We start from the raw sequence: 26,250 nt of genomic DNA on the forward strand, positions 1-26,250 counted from the left end.
GGCCACTTCACCCCAGCCTAACTTGTTTTGAGTACTTATGAATAAAGCCACACAAGTTCAGCCTATGTAGAGTCTTTATTGAGCGGCCGTTTCAAGTTATAAGGAAACCAAAGTTCTTATTCCGAAAGGCAGAGGAGACCCTAACTCTCCTTTACCTGTCCGCTGACTATGTATGCTGGACACCACAAGAAAACTGATGGGAAGGACTGTCTCATCGACATCATGGCTTCCGACGAGGTCACACTACAATAGACGCAGTGCAGCCAGGGTGGAAAGTGGGCTTAGGTCTCACCAATATAGATCCTCAAGAACTCAACCATGCACCAGGACGCCGACTAATCAACAACTTAGTTCTCCGAGTACGTATAGGGTTTAAGGATTAGGTAATCTGTTTGCTACTACCAGCTAGTCTTCAGCGAATGAGGGTGGGAACTTGCTCCTACTGGTCATGTTGAGTACAGAACGCTTAGAACGCTATTTCAGGGTACCTAAATACCTGCCAGAAATTCTGAGAGACTACTTGAGATACCAGGACCTAACGGCCACCCTCGGCTAAAGAAAGAAAAAGATAACAGGCTGAGGAGCCCAGGTTTGGTACTAAGCCTCGATCTCTAGAACATTCCTTACGATAGTCTTCTTCGATTAGACATGCCAGAAAGTAAATTCCTCTTTGCTTTTTGCGAACGACGTGCCAGCTGTGATAGTGGGCTGGAACAGCTTAAACTAAACCAAGTCAATCGCAATGTAAAAATATGGATGGCTGATCACGATCTTTAGTTGGAAACTGCGAAAACGGATATCGTCATCCTTACGAAGGGGCGGATCTTTACTATCATTAACATGACGTTTGGGAACCCATAAATAGAAAAACACACTTTAACGAAATTTCTGGGCGTGAAGCTAGACAGTAGGCTCACCTTCTCGAAGCACATCCGAGGAGCCTGCGAAAAGGCTGCGCATACATTAGAGAATCTGAGTATATTAATGGCAGACACAGATCCTAATTCATGTATAAGGAAGCTGATAGTATCCATCTGGTTATTCCAGCGGAGTGGTGGCTCACTCCTCCTCTGCATCCAAAGGCAAGTTCCGACAAAAAACTTTCTTAGCCGAAGCATCATCTTTCATGCAAAACATGGACTAGCCAGCGTAGCCGGTGCGTTTTAATCCGCTGGACCGTGTTGATGTCTGCGTAAAGCTCGTACAGTTCATCATTAAATATTCTTCAGTACTCGCCTTTGCCAATGCGTAGAAGTCCGTAAATCTATCGAAGAACTTTTCACTCGCATATTCCCATACTCAATTTGCAATCATTAGGAGCAGCATAAGCCCGCTTAGCTATAGTAAGCTCTAGTCGACTTAGAAGGGTGCCACAATATCAAAAGTTTTTCTGCTTAGCGCGCTAGTATGACTCAGATATCTACTCAACACATTGTAGTAACTCATTTTTCATCTGATATGTTGATGCGGGTGTTATGGCGATCGAATGCGAAATCTCGCCAACTGTCGTAAGTCATAAATCATTGAATTACAATCAGATTGCAACTTCTTTTTTTTACATAAGGCCTGTGTTGCTTGTATGAGTCGCACGTAAGTAAATGTGGAGCGATGTGAAACCGGTACCGGCTTTGCGTGATCTGTAGGTTTGTAAGTATCGGTACATTTGATGCGGGTGTTTAAATCGCACAATATTTCTTTATTTTCTATACAAACAGCGTTTGTAATTTTACCGTTGCTGTTGCGCCTGCTGCCGTCATTTTTTTAATGCCAAGGTGAGGTGCACACACACATACACACAGTTGAGTGCTATATTTGGAGCTGACATGCTGCAAGGTAATCGATCATGACGATCACCAGTTAAATGGTATTCGAAATAACAGCAATATTGAGTGTAAGTAAGCGCAACAATAACAAATAATAATAACAACAACAGCTGCAATATTGTGAAAATGGTTTAAATGCTGGCGCGCATGCGCAACGCTGACTTTGCAAATAATTGAAATTAAATTAAATTTGAATTATGCGCCGCGGGTTAATGAAGCGCGAATGTGTGTACAACAAAAGATACGTTATTTTTGCTGTAGTTGTAACAAAAAAAAAATAAAAATAAATAAAAAACTATAACTTTAACAACCAGTTAGCGGTGCAGTCAATTGGCGATTAATCAATCAGCTGTGTAACGCGTTCGAATTCGTTGTGATAACGCGTAAATGCACAGCATTACACAGTGCAACAGAAATGATTACAACTAGGGATCCGTTCACATTATAATATTTTTATTTAGCACATCTTCGTCTAGGCGGTTTAGCCCACACAGTTCGCCAATCCTTTCTGCTGTATGATAACCGACGTCAATAGGTAAAACCGAGCGAAGTAAAGTCATTTGCCATCAGATCCGACATTGTCTTGGCTACTTGCCGACGCTGATTTGCGAAGGCCCTTTTTCTCGAATACTCAAGCGGCAGTTTATGAGTCCGAATGGCACGTTCAAAAGGATATGTTACAAGGCTCATACAAAGCATCTTTGTTCCTTAAAAACCTTACTCACCTTCTTAATCTGTGGATTTCAGGCCGTCAGGTCTCAGCGATGAATTTGATATTTTGGAAACAAAAGTTGTGTGCGATAGTGAAATGCCAGAAGCGTTGGGCCAACAGTAAGTACGGACTGGTAACGCATGTAGTTCATTGGGGGATCTTCGTGATAGCTATGGTAGATATCCAATAAATCGATAATTGATTAGCCGAGTGAAGTGAATGAGGTTAAGCCAATGACGGCCAGTACTTGCCTCGAACACATGAAACGCTTAAATTTGTATCCCAAATACACAGAGGGATTCGTATTTTTAAACTTGATAACAACTACTTCTACGAGGGCCAAGCTTCCAGCTCAGAGCAAACAGTACTTACGATTCGATTTAACACGACTTACACTCAACTAAGAAATTCCAACCAGATATCACAGCGGGTTAATGGGCTTAGCACGTTACTGGCATAGACATGTTTGTCTTAAGAGGCGAGTAAACCCACAGAATTAGAAGAATCGACGTATTCATATCAAATTGTTCCTATTATGGTCGGGTTTTTAGTTTCATGGTGCTAGTTTCCGGACCGTAATGGATCAATATCCGGCAAAGGGCCATCATCTCCGACAATACTCCCAGAACTTTAGGAGAATGTCTATATCGCTACAAGAAGAAGAAGATTTCAATCGGATGGGTTTTCCAAATCCTCAGCCATGGACGCCTGAAAATTCACGACGGAACTAGCAGTGTTGCTCAACTTTGATGAAGATCTGACTGATGTTTGATGTACAAGATCTGAGTTCATCGTGAAGTTTCACTTAGTTTGCTCACGGTTTACTTTCGCCTGTCATACTAAATACACGTGAAGGCAATTTGGCTAACATCTAATAACTGCTGTCGTTAATGTACAACAAATCTCACGAGAAAAAATGTTCCCCATTAAATGAAAGACAGTACAGTAAGATCTAATTCCTAAAGGCATAGGTGACCCCAACTCTTTGTCATGCTTCCGCAGACTTATCACGCTGGGCACGATAGAAAGAATGTTGGGAAGCCTTTTAAGGCAATGCCTCACAGTAGCAATAGAGGATAGGCACGACTAAATCAACGATTCCACAGAGAACACTCCACAATAGATGCCATAGCGGATAGACACAGTCAAAAAAGCGGAAACAGAATGCCCCAAGGAAACCCGATGGTCACGCTAGAGGCTTTAAATCTAGTCACTGATATGACGTGCTTGAATAAGAATGCTCGCTCAAGGTACCGTAATATCTGCTAGATATCTGAGGGTACACCTCAGAGACTGGTATTGAACATACGAAATGATTCACAACCAAAGGAATATGAAAGAAACATCCACAAGAGCTGCCCTGTTAATTGCGGAAACCATTTCGATATATTACCACGTTAAGGTAAGACATAGAATATAGAAATGCCCCACATGCTAGACTGGTACGTTTTACAGAAAAGGACCAGGAAACTAAATTGCGAACTGAACCCATTTTCGCTGCAACTTCGTAGAAAGGTCGACTTCCAACTGAGCCAATTTTTAGCCAGAAACGGTTACTTCTGTAAACACCTCTACAGAAAGGGAAAAGGAACGATAATATGGTTGCAATATACTAAAAGCTGCCGCAAGAGATGTCTAGTGCACCTAAATCTTTATATAGATCACTTCTTTGAAGTGAAAAAAGTAATAAAACTAATACCACTAGACACCATTCGTCTACATCTTTGAGTCACCGTAAGTGTATGCATTCGCGAAAGTGCTTTAAATTGGTGTGCCAACTTCGATCAGTGGGAGTTGACCGTGATCGCATGTCTGCTTGGCTGGCTTATGGGTGCGTTTGGCGGCAGGGCCAACAGCGCGGTCACCACATGCAACAAATCACAATCGATTGCGGGTATAATATTCATATCATTGTTGGTATTGTTGTTATTGTTATATGCTAGCGCAATCACTAAAGAATTTTATTTCACTTCTCTTTGACTGGTTTTTATTGTTATTTTTGTTGTTTTAGCACACCTGTAACACGCAATAGCGGCAGTCAGCAACAAAAACCGGCCATCATCCGTAAACTCCAGCGCGTTATTGGTTGGCATTGTAACTATGCATATGTTGTTGTAGTTTTGGTTGTTGTTGCAGTAGTTGTTACTGTTTCTTATTGCTACTCTTATAGGCAACTTGCAACTCACAAGTTGTCCAAGTGTGCTGTTATTGTCGGGCTCGGTTGTTACTTGTAATTGAAGTCAAATGAGCTGGCCAACATTTACTCGGACTTAAACACACACACATACACACACACACAACTTTATATACTTGTATACTAAACTTAGGGTTGCCGTTTGCTTCTGCTTTGGCTATGCCCAAACAGTGATGGTTTTAAATTTCTATTAATCACAGACCTAATTTGAATATTGTTAAGGGAAACACGTGATGTGATGTGAATTTGATCTGATATGACATGGTGATATACATATAATCTGAGCTGATCAAATTTTCCGCTTTGTACTGAAATGATGCTATTATACAATTTCGTGCACCCTTATTTGATCTGATCCCTAAAAAGAAAACTGTGAGCTGCTTTACTAGCTGTGATCTGATATGTTGCGTGCAACGATCTGATTCTCATTTGTGACTCCAAATTACGTGACGCGACCTCATATGATATCATATGAATGCGGTATTTTGTGATGCCATATGATCTGAAGCCAAATTCAAGTGGTTAAACGACACTATTCAAAGAAAAATGCCTTAATTTATTTAATTTGATGTGAGGGTCCTAACTGGCCCACAGTAGGCCCACATGTGGAGCTACGATGTGCTTTACCTTTTTTTGTTTAGTCTAATAGTATGCTGAGTGATAAGACTAATCTGAACAATTTTGACGCCATTTGTTTGATGTTAAATACCACCCTCCAAAGAAACTAGACATGCATTTATTTAGTGTGATGCAATTGATATGATTTGAACTGATCAAATTTGACCTGCTTGTATGCGATTGCGATTTTGAATTTGCAATATTGTAACAAATTTGCTATAAAAATTAATATCTTATCCAAAAATTATTATAGCTGCGTATCTGGCGCTGATTTGTTATGCTGATCTGATCCTCTTCAACTGAGATTATCGATAGCATTATGCGACGTGATGTGATATCATGTGAGTTTGATGTGATGCGATGTTATATAATGTGAACTGATAAAATTTAATGTGAAGTGCATTTGAGATAATTACTTCTTCCAAAGTGAATTGACCTCAATTTATTCAATGCGATGTGTATCTCATTTGCTTTGAATCTACGAAGTGATTTATATCGTGCCAGGTGGTGATATTGTACTAATGAAAGTTGTCAGCTTTAAGAACAGTGTTGATGTGCACAACAAATGACATTGTAGCTCAATTTAATTGGTGTCCCCCGATTTTACGATGTGACTTATTAAGTATCGTATGATGGCATAACATATGAGTCGATATGATGTTTCTGAAATTTTATACTAGCTATATTAAATAACTCTGATGCGATATGCCATGACCTACATCGATATAATAATATATCGGAAACATGATCTTATCTGAAAAAATTTAATTTAAATTTTTTTAGGGTTAAACGCAGTTTTTCAATGTGATTTGGAATAAATTATTAAAATATCATGTAATCATTTATGGAACGATATAATTGTACATGGTTTTATTCGATGTTGTAGATTAGGTGATATGATATCGTTCAATGCATCTATTTACCTAACTTAAAAAATATATAAATATTTTGTGCGATTTACCTCCGAAAAGATTTGAGCTGTGCTTCTCTTCCAATTTGTATTGGGCTCCTTTTAATTTTCCCTACAATTTGACGGGGCGGGACCTACATGCATGGCAGATGAATTTTCACTGAGAAGATTTTCATAGCAGAAATACAATCGGAGTCTTTGCCAAATCACAATCAAGAGGCGACCCGATTAGATATGATTAGATTCAAACTATGTTTGCTGTACATCATATGAGAACTTGCGATGTGATTTTTGGGATATGATTGCAAGATGTGTGATGCAAACAATATTTCTTCTGGTGGCTATTCTCCATAGGTAAGCAGGTTTGCTCTCATTGCAGCTCCCATTGGAGTTGAGCTTGCCAACCAAGGAAAGCTTTTCATTATCTGTCAGGAGCAAAATAAAAGACGTGATATCAAATCTTCAGTTACCAAATGATAAAAATTGATCCATAGCAATGTGATTTGGTTTCCTACATATGATGCGATAAGTATTTCTCGAGAGGTTTTTTGGTAACCGGCACGTGTACGGAAACTTCAAAAAATATCGTTATAGTGAATACAAAATTGTATAACATCTAACCAAATAAATAAAAACCTACATTTTTTTAAAATTTATTTGAAAGCGGCAACTTTGGCTACATTTCACAGCTGCACTCATGCAATCCATACTTTTGGTGGCTTTACTCTACCAGATTGCTGCGCTTTATTGCTCTGACATTGTACGGCCAAGTGTTTAATTTGCTTTCGTGGTATTGTTGGTGTTTCGATTGCCGCTCTTCTTCCTTAAAAGGTTGCAGTTATTGTTGTAGTTGTCGTCTATGGCTAGCCAACGATAGCTCAGTAGTCGTCGCTTAGTTATGGCTGTTGCACCAAAAATGGTTCTAAATTGGAATTTGCTTTTAAGTCGTTTTGGTATGTGGTCCAGGTGATTGTTGATCACAGATCAATTGAACATCTGGTGCGCGATTTTTGTTGTTTACTCATGTATGGAAGGTATGCATATTAACATGCTTCATAACTGCCGATATATGAACTGAGCGTGAAGGAAAGCAATTCGATGACCAAAGAAGAATCACTCATCTTATCGCCTTCAGTTTGAGCTTAAATTTCTACTAATACTGAAAAACGCCGACTTGAGCCTGAGGATGATTTCGATAATCATTGACGAAGCCACCTCTGTCTAGCTAATATAAATTGTTAAGTATGACACTTTCTTGGCTCAGAGTGATTAATAAAGCGACATCCCCTCTTTTTGCAACTACCGTTTGTAGCCCTAATTAATCGGTTTAGAGTGATAACCCATAGGAACGGTTAGCGAGCCTCACATTGAATGCGATTTGATATGACATCTTAAGCACTTTCTACCGGCCCTTGATAAGTCAGCAGCCACAAGAGACGAGGAAACCCTTCTGCCCCTAACCCTAAGGAGCTTCCATACCATGGAAGCGATTTTCCTTAAAGCTGATGAGAAGTTAAGTGACCATGGCCATGGGATGATTCGGATATTCTGTATTTGAAAAACAAAGCCTTCCCGACACGAACCGATTAGAAAGTGACGGTAGCCATCGCCACAGCAAAAGGCACTGCGGCGAAGCGCTTATCATTGCCTCCATTTATATTTAAGGCCACTGTGTTTCCCTTGTTAGGTCGTACGACTGAGATGGATTTTTGAGAACGAACGGAGTGGAAAAAGGATGAGGAGAGACCCAAAGGGAGTGCTGCTGTAGGCTGAGAATCAGACGAGAAAAGCGACGTCAGCGGACCTTTAATTCGCTCATTGCGGAAGCGGGACTTGCTCGAGCAAGGAAAGAAAGCGAGAAATAGAACAAAAAGAACAAAAGAAATGTAAAGAGATGCTTATTGAAATACCAAGATTGTCCATCGCATGGGGTGCAAAACAATTTAAAGGCAGCAGCTTAATAGCGAACAACTTTCGATACTGCGACTGGTTCGAGGAGAAAGTGGCCACAGGGATTAGATACAGAAAGTGATCAGAGGTGGGCCACAGGTCTGGAGAAGTTTGAGGGAGCAACTGAGACTAAAAAGAGATAACACCTGAACTCCAGCTTATCCCGAAACGACGAGCAAATTGACAAAATAGTCCTTGACCGTGGCGTGACTTGGCCCTAGCAATTCTTATGTACATATGCCCATCATATGGCTTCTTAATTTCAACTCTTTGAGATGGTACGACCACGCAACTTTAGATTCCATTCACCTTTCTTTTTTTCCTTTATTGTTTGTGCTTTAACTTTTCTTGTTACTTCCCGTTTTCTTTTGGCTTTCTCGTTTTTCCCTCTCTTTCTTTTTTACTTTCCATTTCTATTTCCTGCTCCTGTCCCCCCTCCATTTCCCTCTTCTGTACCCTTTCTCTCTCTCTTCGTATTTTTTTTCATTATTTTTATCTCCCTTTTCCTTTACCTTCACTTTTCTATTTTCCTTTCCTATCGTTCTTTCTTTCCTACTCTTCTTCCCTTTTCATTTCCCTTTTCTTTTCCCCAAAGTCAATATAGGTAATCGGTTGGAAGGATCCTTAGCCCTCTCCCCAAATGTCTTTCCTGTGCGGTCAAATTCAATAAAGTTTTCATGGACCCAGCAGACCGTTACATCAATACGAAAACATTAAGCTCAAAAGAAATGTATTTCAATATTTCTCTACGCATTAAAATTAATGTAAACCGAAAAATGGAGCACAAAACAAGCCAATAACTCAAAGATGTGGGAAGGACAAGCGAATCATTGGACTGACTTGCATTCTCGCGAATTTTGCATGCCAATGCCAAGGTGCATTTAACCATTAACACAACACTTTCGTCTTGCAATATAAATATTTTACAAGCCATCAATTTTATAAACAAATATACATATACGAATGCGAATACTTCACACATTTCCATATACTCCACTTAAATTCATTGCAACGATAAATGTACTACACACATACAATTGTAGTCAGTCACAAGACATGTGCCAGCTCATCGTTGCTACGACGGCATTTCGCACATTGCCCAACTTCACAAGTATCCAACTGCGCGCATGCGCACATTCACATAGCCGCCAATTGCTATTAAAATTCAACATTTGCCCCAGCGCTAACTTTCCAATTTCATTTCAACACCCTAAGTGGAGTGAATGGAGTGTTTAAATATTTCGACAAACAATTCAGCTGCATTTAAGTGTGATAATTAACCCATTTACACTGTGCAAGAAAATTTGTGCGAGACTGTTAAGTGAGGTATGGCGTGTATTGGAGGCTGAGAAAACACAAAAGCAGAACAGAAAAATAAACGAAATCAGAAGCCCGCTAAATAGTTGTATATTTAAGACAAACATGAAAACAATTAAGGTCACTTGATTTTGTCAGATCATTGCCAAAAAGGTTACAGCTACATGATAAGGGAACTTTCACAAATCTGTCACGATCCGTTTACTTAAGCCAAACTCTTTTAATGGGTTACATTCTTTACGTAAATGAATGTTTAAATATTTTGTAAACCCTTGTAAAATACTGTACGCTCTTACCCATATGCATTTGGGTGTCCTTCTCGGATTGGTGCTCTATTGACCAGGATGAGTAACTTAAAAACATTTTCGACGATAAGAAAGAGAAAAACTGGGAAAGGAGGCTATATGCGACTATTTCAATTCGTACAGGGAGGGAAGCATGAAGTCAATGAGCTTGGTGACTGAAAGGTTTGACGCTCAGCACAAGTGATATATGTCCTCCTTGTGGCGTATGTTCACATAACACAAACCATCTATACACCTATAACGTTGAAGCAAAAAAAAACCCTACCAGTAACTTTTTTATGGTCCAACCCAGCTTCCTTGGGCCTTCGTAACAGGACTTTAATAACAATTTCTTGAGTGATCGATAAAAACTCTAGCAAAAACTGAGCGGCCTGTGAGTCCGGAATAAGAAATAGAGATTAGAAGGAAAGGAAGCCCTCTGATAATTAAAAATCTTCCAGTAGGAGCGGTACCGCTTAGCTTAAGCTCAGAAGAGCGTAGAAGCTGGTCGACGGATGTTCGATGACACAAACTTTCTGTGTGGAACCATGTATCCAGAAAACTGCAATGCAGGGAGAGGAAGCAAAAAGTGGTGATATACCAAAAAAGTGATGAAGCGGTTGATAAGCTTAAGAGAAGTAACGAGTACACTTGGTGCTTCTGAAGAGAGCTAACGCCACGACTCGGGGTGTCAACGAGACGAAAAAAGACACAGAGCACTCCCTTACGAAAGTTTTAGATCTGTAGAAAGGAAGAAGCTATTGCGACGATCAGAATGATGCGGAACGAACCAAATAACTCGCTGGCTTCCTTCCCCTGAGCGGAAGAGTGCAATAGGAGAATGAATAAACTAAGAGCGTTGTGCAGAACTGTGAAGTCTTGTTTACTACCTTAGGCGACCTCGTGAGGTCTCTATTACCGGTCTTGAGGAATATATAATATGTAGTTTATAATCTATGATCTATAATCTACAATCTGCAACATATAATAATTTATAATATATAATCTATTATTTATTATCTATAATCCAGAATCCATAACATATACTCTATAATCTTTAATACATGATCTACAGAGTATTTACTATAATTTATAATATATAATCTACAATCTAAAAGCTGTAATTTATATCCTATAATGTGTAATCCATAACCTGTAATTTATAATCTATGATCCATAATCTTCAATCTATAATCTATAAACTGTAATCTATAATCTATAATCAATAATTTATCTTCTGTCACGGTTTTAGAGGCTTAACTCCTCCGAAACGGCAGAACCGATTCTCATGAAATTTTGTGAGCATATTGGGTAGGTCTGAGAATTGGCCAACGTCTACCCTTTTCTCGCTACGTGCCTAGGGTCTTGAGATCAAAACGTGGACCCGGGTACCACTAGAATGTGTTTATACAATATGGATATCAAATGAAAGCTGTTGATGAGTGCTATAGTACAAGATAATTTTCATACAACTGGGATACACCTAGAATGTGTTTTTACATTATGGGTATCAAATTGAAGCTGCTGATGTGAGCTATAATACAGAGTAAGTTTTATACCGCTGAGTGACTAGGGTCTCGAGATATAGGCCAAAACATGGATCCGGACACCCCTAGAATGTGCGAGTATTATGAATATCAAATGAAAGCTGTTGCTGAGAGCTCTAAAGTTCATTGTGATATTCGATTTAGTCGCATCAACCTGGCAAAGCTGAAAAATATGCAGGCTAAGCCGAAATAAAGACAATAATTAATAATACCCACACATACCTATTTACATACGTCCTACTCTATTTGCCTGAAATTTCGTATATAAATTTGCCTATATTAGTATTTACGATGCTTTTTTCCGGGAAGTATACCAAAGACGGACTGTTACTGGGATTAGGACTAGGACTGGGACTGAGACTGAGACGCGGAGTGGGACTGGAACAAAATACATACCACCCTCTGGGACTGGAAATAAAAGATGAAGAAGGAGGAGAAAAACTTGAGAGAAGAGAAAAGAGAGGAGACTGAGAAAGAGATAGAATGAGACGAAGTAGGAGGTGAAGCGAAAAAGACGGAGGGAGGAGTGAATAAAAAGATTAGGAAAAAGTGTAGAGGGGTAGGGCAGAGTTAGACGGAAAAAGCTTATTAAAATATATGCAGATAGGCCAAATTTAGGGCAGAACAACGTCTGCCGGGTCTGCTAGTTTATAATATATAATCGATAATATATAATCTAGAATCTATAATCTAGTCCACTATATACTGTTTAAATCTTCCTGACGAATCTGCTTTTGACTATGCGATATTCAGATTAATCGAATTAATTTGTCTATGATCAATGAAAATATGATTAATCAGGAGTTAGTCATTACATTAACCGAAAATAATTAGCTTCTTAATGATTTAGTGATGAAGTTTTAATTAATTGACATGCTCGATTTATTGTTTAATCGCACATCTGTAGTCGTAGTGTACATCAGGCTTAAGTAAATAAAGACTTAAGTATTTAGTGTCATAATCTCTTTAATTAAAAATAATAAATTTTTCCAGTGATATTCAATGCATAAAGAGGTCAAACAAAATACGACAACACTCTTTCTACCGCAACTTCACAATTTTGTGGGTGACATATGTTGCGCAAATTGGTTGCACGTTCACTATTGTTGCAATATTCGAAAAGTACTGTTGACAGCTATTTTGGTGGTGAGCGACACATCGTGTGATGACATCCAGCTGATATGCGCGCGATGGCAATGCTACCAGGGAGACATCATCAAAAATCTAGCTTGGCGCATAGTGAAGAAGCTGCAACCGTTCAGCGATGCTAGCTTTTTATTTTTTTATGTGAATGCCAGTTTTTGGCTTATTTTCTCTTCACATCGATTCTTCACAGAGCTTCTAATGCGCACGTGTGCCGTCAGCTGCAACTTTACAACCACGACAGAAAAAATAAGGGATTTCTAGTCAAAGCTGCAAGCATTTTCAAATTGAATATTTATGCATATGTTTGTGTGTTTAAAAAAATTTCAGTTTAGGCAACTTCTAAATTTTCTAATGTTACAACTGCAGCAAGGGTTGCTTACAAGCACTCCTCTCGTATGAAACTCTCACGTTTTATATTTTCACTGGGTTCCTTTTTTGTCATATTTTGCGTCATTCTTCCACGCAGCAGTTAGTCGATTTCATTGTTTTTATATCATTGCTTGAATTTCTATACTGCATGCAGTTTTAGAAAAAGTAACGTCTACAATATTTATTTTTTTTATGAACATTTGCGAAAATTCCCACGTTCCATTTGCACAATCAGCTGCCATTACACAATGCAAAACGCTCAATATTTTTGCGTGCTTTCCATTCACTGCCCTTGTTCGGCCCGCTTCCACCCTTGGCGGCGCCTTATCTACATATACATATGTGTTGTTAGAAAAGTCAATGCAAATGTCTCGCGATTTAATAACGGCTAGCTTGTTGAACTCTCAGCTGCTTGTCACAATCGGAAATCTTTGCCTACTTTGCAGAGCACAATGGGTAAAAGGACTTGATTTTTTTCATGAAACATAAAACTCAGACTTGTCTACTACTAGAAAGACAGATGCTGCAATTTTTCAGGAGCCAAGTTGTCTGTGGCCGTATCATCTCAGTCGCAGCGATATTTATAATTGACTGTGACTGAATAGTAATAAAAATAAATAAAGTGTTGGCAGATACGGCGATTTCTGAGAAACGGAGATTTTTTTCTGAAGCGATTTTTGATCGTTTCCTTGACTGAACTGTCTTGTGCTATTTAGTCCTGTGTCTGTGACGGGAACTGTGACTGCGTCTGTGATAGTCAATATGACGGTACAGTGAGTGAGTCATGGTGATTGTTTCGAAGATATCGCTGTGCTTAACTGTGATCTTCCAGTTTTTAATTAATGTATTGATATGGCATTGCAAAGCCAAATGAAACTTTTTTCAAATCAAAAGAAACTTTTTTCAAGTTAAATGAAACTTTTTGTCAGTCAAATAAAACTTTTATCAAATCAATTAAAATTTTTTGCTAATCAAATAAAACTTGAATCAAATCAAAATAAACTTTTTTCACATCAAATGAAATTTTTTTCAAATCAAATGAAACGACTTTATTGCCTATATTATTTTAAGGGGTTTCTCGTTTAATAAGAGTTTGACCATCTTCCTCATCTTCGAAAAATGGTCAAATCTCAGGAGCGGGACATCTCCCTTATCAATAAGTTATATTTCGGACTGAACAGGCAATTAAAAAGTAATGTGCCCTCTCAATAAACAAAAATCACTTCTTATAAGGTTCCCATCATTCCTATCCCGATGACTGGCTTGGGAACATGACCAATGTCGAAGGAATATGCGATGCGATCGCTGGATAGGTTATGTTGTGCAGGTGGATAAAATCGCTTCGACCCAGAAAGTATTCCAATTGACACTCGAATTTTAAAGCAGAGGAACGGCGAGCTCTCATTAAGTAAGGAATGTGGAGAGCTCCACTACGTTGTAATAGACAGGCGGAAGAAAACTTGATCCGCGCTAGTGCTTCCGATTGCTATTCGCTATAATTCGGAGCTCGTTCATGAAAGAGCTGCAATGCTAGCCTGGATTCTCAGGAGAGCTGGGCCCTAGGGGAAGTGTGATATCGGATAATCACTTTGGAGTCTGGATGCTAGCAAAGATGCTACGCACGACACTGTAGGCTAGCATTCAACTCCCAACATGTACTCAAAACGAGGTTTCCTTTAAAAATGTTCGAAGCTCCACTCATATCTTGCAACTTGGCTACAACAAGAATGCTGAAAGTCCGTCAAAATAGCCTTGACGGTTCTCGATAACTTCTTGTTGTTTCAACAATTATTTCGTGTTATCAGGCCGTAGAATGCTTCAACAAGATCACCACTCACAACTAGCCTCAGAACCGACTAACCACTTCGCAGTTCAACGGCAAACTCCGGTACTTGCCAGCCACATGAAATGAAAAATCTTCAGCTAAAGTACCCCCCACCTCTCCGCGTCGTAATTTGGCGACTTAAAAAGCCAAGGGAAGTAGAACGTGTCCTCGACTCTGAATTGGTTTTGCATACCTTCCAAAGGCTTCTGCCTACATAATTGGCGCTAAGCCGTTTAAACAGTTATGACCGTCCAAGAAGGCGCAGTAGTCGCTTCTACGTTAGATCAACTGACCCAAATTGATCACACCAAGAGAATTTAAATCGTCTTCCACCCGGTCCTTCCAGCGTAGTAGGGGCCACCCTCTTCCTCTGATACCATAGTCTGGTTCCGATAAAAATACTTTCTTAGGCAGAATAGTTTAAGGAAACATCGGTCTTATATCAATTCCCCAATCACAACTCAAGAAGTGCTTCTCTCCTTGCTGCAAACTTCACAAAGAACCACGTTATTTAAAGCAAATCAACCCAAACCATTCTTCCCATTCGTTCCTGACGCAGTCGAGAACCGGAAGGTACTTGTATCGGCTCCATATCCGTCGAAAGAATGCCCACATCCGTAACAGTTAAGTGAATCGCCTTACGGTAGAAAAAAACAAATTGCAAACTCATCCCCATAAAGGCTCTATCCCTGTTGTTGTTGTTTTAGCGATAAGAACACTCCCCGAAGGCCTTGGGGAGTGTTATCGATGTTGATGGTCCTTTTCCGGATGCATATCCGGCACATTCCGGTAACAAGCACCATTAAGTTACTAGCCTGACCATCTCGGGAGCGACTTAGTATGGCCATTACGTCCTCCCACCCAAAAGATCCATTAGGAACTTGGGGTCGCCAGCACCTAGGCTCTTAAAGAAACCATATTCGCCACTGGTAGGTGAGGTTGACAGTTGGGTTGGAGAAGCTATAACGCTACACAACCTCTTAAATCAATTTGGTATTTTAATCGCCTCTTACGACAGGCATGCCTGCCTTGGGTATATACTAATCCGCACAACCCGCTGGGGGAAGCTTATCTCCCTTATAGTCTTAAGCTTAGGTTAGGTTGAACTGGCCGGTCCATGAGGACCTCACATAGATCGAATGAGTCCGTAGTGTTACCAGAAGTTTGTTTTTAATGACCAAACTGTAAAACCCTATCAAAAACCAGGACCTGCATTACAAAATAACTCCGTCCTCTTGGCAAATACTAGAAGCTTTCTTGTGTTAAGCTTATTTCCCGCCAAAAAAACAAGTCATCTGCCCCATAGTGCGATGCCAAACGGTGCTTGCATTGGCTAGTCGTCGTCCGCATCGCAGTCTACTTCAACTTCGATTGCCTCAATGTCACTACAATTAAGGGTTGTGATTAATGATCGCTCATCAACTAAATTTTATCCTTCATTTTTACTCAGCGTGGCGTTGAAATTTCCCTTAATTTCCTTAACCGGTACTTCATACATACATATGTGCAACAACAATCAATCTCACAGCTGTTAATATTCATATGATAGACGTATTTCTGGATTCCCAATCAATTTTGTTGTTGCTTGCAGTCTTTAGGTATGCCATCAACAGGGGTAAATATTTGCATTGTTTGATTGCGTCTCACTCGATTTGCTTTTTTGTTTTTGTATGCCACAATTTATCGTCTGTAATTTTATTTTAATAATTATACATCGTTTTGTGTGTGAATGATTTCTTAAGTGACGTTGCCGCCTCTTGAGCACTAAAGTCATATTATTGCTCACCACTGTATTGATGTATGAGTATACTCGTGTGAGGGTTTTTTTACGCATTGATGTTGTATGGTGCTGCACATGCGCAATTCGGGGTGTTGTGTCTTGCGGTTATTAATATATTTTATTCCCCTTAAATAGTTTATGTAGATTTTATAGTCGATTGCATTGTATTGTTTTTTTGTTTAAAACATATGAAAATATTAGTTTCGGTAGGCAGGGAGTACAAATTGTTGAGATTCAATCAATCGGAAGTGTAATTATGTGAATATTTAAATCATGGGATATGAAAATGTTCTCACAAATTATGTAATATGTGTTGCTGAGGAGTTGGTAGTGCAGTGCCTAGTACCGTTGTTTTATAAGACGCCAGAGATTCCTGGTCGCATGTGACGCCCTGGAGGAATAGAGTTTAAGACAATTTTAGTTCTGTTTGTCTGAGCCCTACATCTGGGAAGAATGGAAGCAGGTCATATGAAGCTTTAGATAAGAGACAAAAACCTTGGATGAGACTTTCAATGTACATTTGGCCGAATAATGTAAGTGAATTAGATTCCAAAAGTAAAACTCAGGGAGTGAAAAAAAAACGAAATCACAAGACTACAATGGGAGAACTAGGAAAAAATTAAGAAGAAAAGTTGAATAAAAAAAAAATAAAAAAAAAAAAAATGGAAAATGAAAATGTAGTGGAAAAAGGGGGAAGATAAAAAAGGATAAGTGAGGAATGGTTTATATGATGGAGGAAGGTTAGGTTGAACTGGCCGGTCCATGAGAACCTAACATTGAGTAAATGAGTCCGTAGTGTTACTAGAAGTTTATTTAACGACCAAACTGCAAACACCTATAAAAACCAGGAACTATGTTATAAAAAAAAAACCGTCCTCTTGGGAAATACTAGAAGCTTTCTAGGACCAATGCCACTTGCTGCTTCTAGATGTGACAGCGGTGTCACTCCTAATAGCTGGAGTCTTAGCCTGGCAAGCGTGGGGCACGGCGCAAATGATGAAGGAAAGAAATTGGAAAAAAGGACAGTTATGGCGGTGCTAATAATGATAATGAGAAGAAAAACCCTACCGCCAGGTTAAAGCGCTCAGAATACTCCCGCGGTAAGAATGCCTATCTTAAGAGGCGATTAAAATCCAAAGAATCGAAGATTCGAGGGGTAAAAAATCGAATCTCAGAAGGCGTCAGCACCCGAGCATACCGAATTCTTATCCGGAAAAGGACTGCCCACATCCGCAATACTCCCCGAAACTTCGAAGTGTATTTTTGTGGCTGCATCAACAACAATAACAACAAGAGTACAATTGCAGCAGAAGACGAGCATCAGTCACGCGCGTAGCCACAGTAAAGGCTACAGATGTATTTACGGATACGGTTATTACAGGCTTGCGACCACGATTAGGGTTTCGGTGAAAGTTTCTCGATTCAGAAGAGCTATTGTGAGGAAGATGGTTACGGTTACGTTCACGGTCATGACTATAGTTATGGTGGCGATTACATTTACCGCTACTCGTCAAACTTTACTAGTGCTTTATAATCACGGAGTTAAATTTTTTTTATTTCCACGAAGGGTTAACATCGAAAGCCTCGACCAGTCAGTTTGAGTTCTAAGTGCTTAAGCCCCTACTACCACAGAACAAATTAATTGGGCTGACGTCTATGATTAAGTAGGACTAAGTAAGACAAGCGGGTGACAGAACGTGTTTTTTCGTGTAGAAAGCTGTTCTGATTTTCTTTTAAAGGGTGCTGGGGCATTGTTAAGATCTGACTGATTTGTGATTTTACAACGAGTTTCTTTGATGATACTGCCAGCGTCCCATTCATCATCGTACCAGATGATATTCGCACAAATGAACAAAAGTACTCTCCAAAGTCTAGGGGCGAATTGGTGCCGATATGATGATCCTTTGTCAGGTATGAGCCGATTACGCTCCGGTACCAGCACCTTCAGGCTCTGGTCTATGTATATGCCGTGCCAAAGAATTGGATTCAACCGCTTTTAGGCCATCTCGCTGATATATCTTTTACAAAAAAGATCTTTGGAGTGAACGTGAATTAAAATAGGGAGATTGACTGCAAGATGTTAAAACTGCAGATCAACTATTTGGTTCAAGGTCTTTATCTTCTGTTACACTCAAACGTGAAATTCCATAACGAACGTTCTAAGAAAGTCAAACTGCATGAGAATATGCTCCAACTGCTTAGTTATAGCTTAGTTCTGTCAAAATTTTACTCTCAGATAATATGTTGTATACCGAGTAGGAAAACTTTACCGCCACTAGGCCTAGTTTATTAGCATTAGTCCCCGTATACTGTATTGCTGGCCTAGTTTCCTGGCCAAAGGTGATAGTAAGTTAATAAGCAAGCAAATATCTTGGCTAGGGAGGAAGTGACTTCAAGCTTCATCTGGACCTAGCCGATTTTACCACAAGTATCATGTAGAGTGCCAAAAGAAGATGGGAAAGCCCTGGAAGTATTCGCGAGAAAGGTTTTCCGACGAACTGAAAGAGCTTTAGGCAGATGTGGACATAACACAGCGAAATAAAGAAGAATGGCTTCACCGGCAAGCCCATTTAAGTTAATGTGTAAAGACGATCCGGAGCACAAGAAGTTACTTCGGACCATCCGTGATGATACCGACAGCTGAACGGAATCTCCCTCTGCTTCTTGCGGTTTGCTTACCGCGTCTGGGTCCCTTTATATTTCAACGCTACTACAATCTATCAAACGAGAACAATTCAATCTCCTTAACCGCATCTAACAACAACATTCTCAACAATATGATAGATATAAATAGCTCCATGTGCACGAACACTAAAAGACCACCACAAACAAAAAAAAAAAAAAACATTTAAAAACCCTGCGGCTCTGAAGTTGCATAATTAAAAATTATAAATTCAAGATTGTTGCGACCACTCAATTTCAAAATCTAACAAAGTAATTTGAACCGTCAGGTAAAACAACAACAAAACCACTGTGGTTCGCGCAACTACAACAACTACAAGAGCAATGGAACAGACCAACTAATTGCCAAATGTTGCCGCATGTCACGTTGCAATAACAAATCTGTCAAATTTTTCAATAATTCAATTTTAATGCAATTGGCCAACAACAACAATAAGTCGCAGCGGCATTTGTACTAGAATGGCACGACAAACGCTTAAGAGGCGGCTGTAGGTTGGTTGACCAGTTGTTGGTTTTGCAGCGGTGTGACGCTGGAGGCGCAGCCAAATCAACAGTCATGCACCAAAATAAACTGGCTATAAAGTTAGAGGGAGTCACCCGGTGTGTGGAAGACAGAAAAGTAATCGGACAAACCGTTAGCGCCTCACAAAAAATGACTATCGCACTTGAGAATTTTCTATTTATTGCTGCAACAATAATAACAGCAGAGTAAAGAATGAGAATGCGCAAGAAATATTGCATGCGCGCAAAAGTCGCACATTGGGATAGTTTGGCCCAAGAACAGTGTAAACTTCAGGCGAGTTAGGTGAAAGAGAATTTGGATGAAATTTCGAGTAAGACTGATCTCGGTACTGTATAAATCCTTTGGAGATCCTAGGGATCCGGGACTGAGGTGCTTTCGCCTCGTTTTGGCGAAGGCTTCACAATCAAGCACAAATTGACGTCATATTTCATACATCTACAGTTAGAAGGTCTGTTTAGTATCATACTGCAAGGTCTCCAAATGTGATCAATCGGAATTTCAGTAAAGAACTAAGCGAAAATTAGTGAATGCAATCATTTTTTCAGACCACCTGCTATATATTCGTCTAAAAGGATCTGGCTATCCCGTAAAATAAAATGTCTTACTAGTTTTGCTTAACTGACTTGAGGACCATCTGTACAAAAACACACTACAGGTGATCAACGGAACATGAAATTCGCTTCGAGACTGCCGAAACGAGCTCAGCCACACTCAGACCACTTAGGGAACTTAGCTGCCGCTTGAGTTTGAATATCCAGGCAAATGTTACATTCTCCTGTTATCTGTTTCTAATTAAGAACTTTGGTGTAGAAGATTGGTTGAGTAATGAAATGGATCTCAAGTTAACACCTTGCAACGCAGCGTTTTAGAAAATAAAAGCTGACCAAGAGCAGTGACGCAAATTGGTTCAACTGCAGGATATGGTATTTTAGCCAATTGAAATAGCTTTCCCCAGCAGCCATTCTACTTCTCTATCGATTTATAATTGTCTATACTTTAAATATGAAATTTGAGGATTCGGCTGCTTTTTTCAAGGCAAAGTACCGCTTTTCGCGACTATCTGCGATCAAGGGTTTCATGTGCAGACATATTATTTTGCAAAGCGTGGTATGCTTACTCTGTTACTAGATCAATGGTGGGTGCGGTAAGCGTATATCGCTTTCCTGGAGCATGGCCTAAGACTATGAGCAGATCATATAGCTTTCGGGCGGCTGGTAGTTCTTAGGCACATGCCCAGAGTGCTGTTACGTGTTTGGTGATGTGGAGCGAATGAGCCAGAACTGAAGACTTCTCAGAGTCTTCGCAGATAATATCTTCGCCGCAATTAGTAAGCTCGCTGTCAATTTATCGCTGACGTTTGTCAGCAAGGCAACAAGAAAGTCTTCAAATCGTTTGACCCTGAAAGGCTTACTAACATATTTCCTTCAGCTGTTGCGGTTAGACTGGTCATCCTACTGAAAGCGAAGTAACTGTAAGGCAAGAATAGTCATATCGACTGGTATTATAGCCTAGGCGTATGTGAGACAACAGGCTGCACTGCTTTATATTTATGAAGTCGGTTTTTCTAATATCTGCTGCTCTTCGCTTGCTGAAACTTTACTCAAGTCAGAGACTAAATCAACGATTCGCCAATTTATCACATTCATCTATGGAAACAAGACAATAGCTAGGGTCTGGGTATTGAAAACAGTTTGCATCATTAGCGCATTCAAAAAACTTCCAAAACTTTGACAGTATAATCTCTATTATCTTCTTTATTATTGCACCACAAACAATCGAAGTATCCAGAAATAATCTTCTCTTTCACCGCGCTCACAAAACAGGATCTCTTGAAGTTTGCTGTAAATTGACTCTGTTCTCAGCTGAGCCGGACTTCAAATCTGACATAAGAAGAGCAAGAGGGAAAAGGGTGAAAAGAGCGAGTGAGGCGAGGGAGAGATATGTATAAAAGATTTGCTCCCCTCAAGAACAGGGAAGCCTTCAAAGGCTTCGTAGAGCGTCGGAAATTTATTCGACTACATGTGGTGTGAACGCAGCGACTGGGTTTCAACAGAGCAAGCAGCGAGTCAGTTTTTAGTTGTACCTAAAGCAGTTAATATCTCATGCATCAATTACATGCTCAAATTTGTTTTCCCATTCTCATTGTAGACACATATTACAACAACGAATTTTGCGCTTGTATTCAAAGCTCTGCTGCCTTTATACAACACTTTTTTACAGGGAAAACTTACTCCCCAGCGGGTTAGTGGGTCAGAATATACTCGCGGTAGGTATGCGTGTCGTAAGAGGCGACTAAAATACCAGATTCAAGGGGTTGTGTAGTGCAACCTTTTCAAGTTGCCAGTAAAATATATAGCTTCTCCAAACTCAATTATCAACCTCACCTATCCGTGGCGAATCCTGTTTCATTAACAGCCGAGGCTCGGGCGACCCCGAACTCCTCATGGATCTAGGGGGTGGGAGGGCAGTACGGCCGAGAAGCTCGCATGTGGTCATAACAAATCGTTCTCGAGATGGTCGGGCTTGGTACCGGAACGTGTCAGATCTGCATCCGGCAAAGGACCATCAACATCGATAACACTCCCCAAGGCCTTCGGGGAGTGTCCTTATCGCTACAAAAACAACAACAACAAGGAAACAACAACAAGGCGCGCCAGTCGCTCCTTATCTCTATCAACCGGCGCCAATTGGTCACACCAAGGGAGTTTAAATCGTTTTCCACCTGGTCCTTCCAGCGGATTGGGAGCCGCCCTCTACCTCTGCTCCATAGGCGGTTTCCGATAGAAACACTTTCTTGGCCGGAGCGTCATCTTTTATTCGCATAACATGGCCTAGCCAGCGCAGCCGCTTCGTTTTAATTCGCTGGACTATGTTGATGTCTGCGTAGAGCTCGTACAGCTCATCGTTAAATCTGCTTCGGTACTCGCCAGAGCAAACGTGTAGCGGTCCACACATATTTCGAAGAACTTTTCTCTCTGCACCATATAGCAGGCCGAGGGAGGACTTTACTTTTCAATTGCCTAGAATTGGCAAGAGTGATTCTTCGCTGGATTTCAGAGCTGATGTTGTTGCTAGTGTTGATGCTGGTTCCCAAATAAACGAAGTCTTTTACTATTTCGAAATTATGGCTGCCAACAGTAGCATGGTTGCCAAGGCGCATATGCACTGACTCGTTGCTCGATGACAACAGGTACTTCGCTTTGTCCATCAAATCCATCTTTACTGCTTCTTTTTCTTGTTTGGAGTAAGCAGAATTAACGGCGCGGGTGTTTAGGCCGATGATATCAATGTCATCATGTAACTGCACGCTGTTATAGAATATTTTCCCAGAGCGGTTAAGTTCTGTAGCTAGTATAATTTTCTCCAGCATCAAATTAAAGAAATCGCACGATAGGGGGCACCCTGTCTGAAACCTCGCTTAGTTTCGAACGACTCGGAGAGGTCCTTCCCAGTTCTGTATGACCTGATGGTGTTGCTCAATTTCATTTTGCACAGCCGTATAAGTTTTGCGGGGAAATCAAATTCAGACATAGCGGCATATAGGCAGCTCGTTTTCGTGCTGTCGAAGGCGGCTTTAAAATCGACGAAGAGGTGATGTGTTCCGATTCTTTTTTCGCGGGGGTTTTCCAAGATTTGGCGCATTGTGAAAATCTGGTCGATGGTAGATTTACCAGGTCTCAAGCCGCATTGATAAGGTCCAATCAGCCGATTCACGGTGTGCTTCAATCTTTCACACAATTCACTTGACAGGACCTTATATGCGATATTAAGAAGGCTGATTCCGCGATAGTTGGTGCAGTTTGCAGTATCCCCTTTCTTGTGGACTGAAAACATTTAGATTCCCATCGTCGGGCATGCACTCGCCTGAGGGATCGGGTTCGTCATCCCTGTGCGGTAAATCGCTGTCCCCATTTAAGAGAGCAGAGAAGTGTTCCCTCCATGATCTAAGTACTCTCTGGACATCAGTCACAAGGTCGTTCTTACAGGAGTATATATAACAGCAGTTAAGTGGCACTCTTGCCCCAGCGTCCGATGCCGTTGTGTGGCTATGCGCATAATCGAATCAATCGATCAAAAATACAGCGGCTGTATTGAGTGTGAGCCCCGCGGCAAACGGCATATTAACACGCAACCAACTCAAAATGCGATCAGCGTTAAAGCAAGCGATCCCACCATTAACTCGAGTTTGCAGGTGTGTTGACAGGGTGTGACAATAGATACTATTGCATGGTGGGAGAATTTACATGTGTGAGAGCGTATCTGCGCGCGCGCGCCGCAGAGATATGTACATATACTGGACATTGTCAATGGTATATTTATATGAAGTTTGTGCTCGCACATTTGCGTGATTTAAACTAACCTGGCAACGCCTGCATGCTGGAATTCAATTACCAAGCGATCGATAACGCTACACATCGCTCAGATCATTTACTGCTTGCTATTGCTAGCAGGCGATACGCCAACAGATGCTCTGAAATGTTTAAAATTATCGCAAATTTAAGAAATCATAAAAACACATTAAATCAATAATAGGAAACGAGGGGTTTTCATTTAACCTATGTTTGTTTCATTGTTTACTATATAGTTTGGCAGCTTAAATAGAAGTTATGTTGCGAATAGAGTGGAAGGCAGTGGACTAGGCAGTCGAATGTCATATAATGAAGGAATGGTGTTCGGAGTTTTTTCAAAGTTAAAAAAAAAATGATAAAAGCTTTAATAAGAATAAAACTATTGTTTTAATAACAACAAAAACGCCTTATATATCCTATATACATAAATTCGCAAGGATTATCTCACTTTAAAATTTGAGTTAAATAATCCAAAGTTTTTGTTTGAAATTGAGTCGAGAACTGTGCGTGTGAATGTGCGAATTTTCACCGATCAGCTGTTAGTTGCGCTACTTGGTAAAATTTACAATGGTTTGTTTGTTATAAGCGAACGAGCGAGCGCGCGCAATCGCATGTGAAACGCATAGGTCAAGCGTTTGGAGGGCGGCAGCGCGCTGGAAACGGGTGCAACATTATTTTGTCCACAAAAATCAAATTTATTTGTCTGCATACGAATGCGCGTTGTTTTATTTTTTTTTTAAACTTAAGAAATCTGTTTACAAACAGTCATGTAAGCGGAAACTTTACTGTCCACAAACTCTTTTGTGTTGCGTTGTCTGTGCGCATGCGCGCTGAACAATTGTTGTGGGCGTTTTGTTAAAGTTTTCTTGTATTTGTCGTTTGTATTGCTTTGCTGTTGGTCGCGTGCGCTTGCTTTATTGTTGTCATTGTTAGTTGTTGAGCTGAGCTGTTGGGGTATTATCCTACCTTACACGTTAACAACAACAACAACAGCTATAAAACTTATTTATGTTCACTGCAATTTCGCTTGTAATTTTTGCTTTATTTGACAATGTTTTGTATAAATTTTCGGTCATTTTGTTTGGAGATTAGATTTTTCATGCGCGCATTAACTTTATTGTGTCCATTTCTTCGTGAATTCACTTAGTTTTTTGGGCAACAAGTCGCGTTTGTCTTCTTGTTCGGTTGTGAAAAGGTTTATGACCTGCTAATGTACAACTGCTGAGAGCACATAAGCCACTGTTGTCAAAATCTTTTTTCTTTTGTTGATTTTTACTTTCCTGTACTTGTTTTCTGGTTTAAAATATCAAATGAGTTTTTAAAATTAGCTAAGTGGAATTCTTTTGTCACTGAGTTGAAAAATATCAAACGGTAGAATATTAAAATGCAGGCTCCTATTCCTTCTTGGTTCCCTCCTTTTATGCTTTGATGTATACAACAATATATAATAATTCATGAATCGAGTGCACTCTGTTGTAAATTGTTTTGATTTTGAGACCCTCGAACAGGTGCTGATGTTGTTTCAACCGACACCTCCTGCGCCCTTCGTTTTTTATGCTATTTTGGACATTATAACCTATGAAAAGGGCTCCTCTGGTTTTGACATTCTTTCAGTGTTGACCTAAGTCTCCCTTCTCAAAAAAGGTCTGACATTATTCCACCCGTTAGCTTAATGTCTCTTCTCGGGCACCCTCTGATTGTTATGCTTAAGTGTATTCAAAGAGTTTCTAATAATTCATGAATCAGCGCACCGTCCTGAAAGTTGCTTAGGTTGTGCGCCCTTAGTTTATTATGCTTAAGTGTACATTATAACTTATGAATCGGCTGCCTCTGATGAAAATAATTTTGACATTTTTTCATGGTTCACCTCAGTGTCCCTTCTCGGGTGCTTTCCGTTTGTTATGCTTTGAGGTATTCAAAGATTTATATGTGATGAATCAGGCACCCCTTGAGAAAATAGTTTCGCCAGCGATAGAGCCGGTAACTTTAAATCCCCGAAAAATGAGCTGGAATTCCTTCTGCGCTCTTCGTTTGATATGCTATATTGGACACTATAACTTATGAATCTTCTGTTTTGACATTGTTTAAGTGTTCACCTACTCAAAAAAGTTTTAAAATTGTTCCACCCATTACCTTAATGTCCCTTCTCGGGCGGCCTCTAATTGTTATGCTTAAGTGTATTCAACAAGTTTCTTATAATTCATTAATCCCGCGTCTCCTG

This window comes from Eurosta solidaginis, chromosome 5, assembly GCF_040869045.1.
Source record: "Eurosta solidaginis isolate ZX-2024a chromosome 5, ASM4086904v1, whole genome shotgun sequence".
In the NCBI taxonomy this organism is placed as follows: domain Eukaryota; kingdom Metazoa; phylum Arthropoda; class Insecta; order Diptera; family Tephritidae; genus Eurosta; species Eurosta solidaginis.